The sequence below is a fragment of the Quercus robur genome, chromosome 2 (assembly GCF_932294415.1).
Source record: "Quercus robur chromosome 2, dhQueRobu3.1, whole genome shotgun sequence".
Taxonomy (NCBI): Eukaryota; Viridiplantae; Streptophyta; class Magnoliopsida; order Fagales; family Fagaceae; genus Quercus; species Quercus robur.
Genome location: NC_065535.1, coordinates 97040678 through 97043126, shown reverse-complemented (window position 1 = coordinate 97043126; position 2449 = coordinate 97040678). Strand labels below are relative to the sequence as shown.

The window sequence follows — 2449 nt, the reverse complement described above, 5'->3', positions numbered from 1 at the left end:
TTGCTATCATTAATTTATTTCTTTTCCTAATTTAATTGCAAAAGTTATATAATCGGTCATACCAGTAGGCACTCATGGAGAGAAAAATCAAACAAATAAGTGCATCATAAGCACTAAATGAGTATTGGTAGTAAACTTCAGCATAGAGGGCCATTCACAAGCTACAACTAACAAATGCTTAATTACCACAGGGTAAAAGGCAAAGTAAAGTGTAACTTCATAAGTGAAAGCATAGGGTGCCAAAATTCAAAACATCCACTTTGATCAGTAAAACTCAGAAATGCAGATAGTTACAGTTGATCCATGGGACAATCATCACATTAGGTTTTGGGCTCAATCAATTCTAAATACCAAGACCTAGACAAGATTCATCTGTTTCAATCAATTTTATATATCCATCTGTTTCAATCAGCGGAATAAAACTGTGAATGCAAAGAAAGAGTTATCAAAGATACAAGATAAACTAAAAGTTGTGTAAGCAAAAATAGGCAAAAGCAGAAATACAGAAGACGATGTCCATTTTTGTAGTTTGATGGCTTGTCCACATGTTCCATAAGACAAGGTAATTGTTCAATTCTAAGAAGACAATGTCGCCATCATTTAGGTGGAAATCTAGAAAAGACAAGTCTATAAAGGTCTCTCTTTCATTATCCTAACAAGCCTAGAATGTTCTGAAAACCATGTCCATAACCATGTCCATACACTGAAGATTGAAGATGGTACTTATTAAGCTCATTAGTGTATAACAAGAAGTCAAATTACACATGCTAGAAGCTAGCTAAGATTAATCTCGGCTATTTCAGATTCACAAACTATACTCATTAAACACTTCATTATATATTAAAATAGCACACTCGGTAAAAAAAAATAAAAAATAAAAAATAAAAATAAAAAAAAAAATCAGATCAGTGTTAAACACTTCATTATATATTTTTACTAACTAAACACTTCATTATATATTCCAATCAGCAAAAACAAATAACAAAACAAGTAAAGGAACAATACCCATTCATAGCAAGATCCGAAATTTTTTTTCCCACACTCGGTAAAAAAAAAAAAAAAAAAAAAATTTCAGATCAGTGTTGGTACCTGGTTTTTGGTAGCAGATCAGTGTTTTTGGTACCTGAGAAATCAAAACCCACACACCAAAAGTGAGAAATCAACCAAAGAACAGAGAAATCAAACCCAGATCCATGAGAAATCAACCAAAGAACAGAGAAATCAAAACCAAAACAACCCAAATCAAACCCATGAGAATCAACCCAGGTTCGGTCCAAATCAAAACAACCCATACCCATGAGAAATCAACCCAAAGAACACACAGAAAAATCATTACCCATAAAACAAACCACAATCCAAAACTACAGAAAGACTTACGGAGAGGAAGAACCAGAAAGAAAGAAAGAAAGAAAGAAAGAAAGAAGAAGAAGAGGAAGACGAAGCGGAAGAAGAAAAGGAAGACAAAGAAAAAAGATAGAGAGTAGAGAGACTTACGAAGAGGGCAGAGCAAGCAGAGAGAAGAGATGGAGGCGTCAAATGCGAAGGGAGAGCAGAGATGAGAGATGAGGGGCGTGAGAGAAATAGCTGGGTATTTCGGTCTTTTTGGTTATTTCAACGGTAATATTGTAAACGCGCATAGCGCGTTTTGATTTATGGACCCCTGAGGGTCCATAAATCTTCCGCGTTTTGTCCTCAGTTTTTATAAAAGTTCAAAACGCAACTTTTATAAAAAAAAGCTACGTTTTGAGCTTACCAAACGCGTAAGTTGGTTAAGCTTTTTTGAAAACGCCCTTTTTGGGCTCAAAAAGTGGAACCAAACGGGCTATTATTCAGCAAAAAAAAAAAAAAAAAAAAAAATAGAGGCCCTTTAGGCTTTTATTCAATCTTAAGATATTTTATGACTTTTTCATTTTAGTTAATGAAGCTAGTAATGTCAATTAGGGTCTTAACTTGTGATAAAAAACAATTATAAAGCTAACTCGTACCATTTGATTATATATTTTTTTCCCAATTATGCTTCTCTTTTTTGGAATTAATGAACCGTTACTGAAGGCACGTGACAGACGTGTGCTTGTTTTAATCTCAACGCTGTCGTTTTACACTTGCTGCTGGGTCTCTTTAGTTTGATACAAAACGTTGCCGTCTCATACTTGGAATAAAACGATGACGTTATTGTCTTCGGTCTTAACAGTCCCACTGAAGACCAGAGTTTCATCGTTTCATCTGAGTGACTGATCTTCTTGTATTGATGTAAGATCAGAATGGGAACACAAGAGGCATAGATATGGGTGAGTCCCAATCTATATAACGAATTTGAGAATGCTGGAAGACCAAGAGCTTAGGTGAAAATATCAGCTAGTTGAACATTACTTACCCTCTTGAATCTTCTCAAAGATCAAGTGACAATATATTCGATAGCCTTTAATAAAACAAAACAAAACAAAACAGA

General features: G+C 34.5%; 1 long non-coding RNA gene across 1 annotated transcript; it reads right to left on the bottom strand.

Moving 5' to 3' along the window:
- Positions 1-1088: 1088 nt before the first annotated feature.
- Positions 1089-1706, bottom strand: LOC126707618 (uncharacterized). The gene is made up of 2 exons (XR_007648996.1): positions 1495-1706; positions 1089-1123 (listed from the first exon to the last, which is right to left on the bottom strand). It is a non-coding gene; the product is annotated as an uncharacterized LOC126707618 (long non-coding RNA).
- Between the last annotated feature and the right edge of the window lie 743 nt (positions 1707-2449).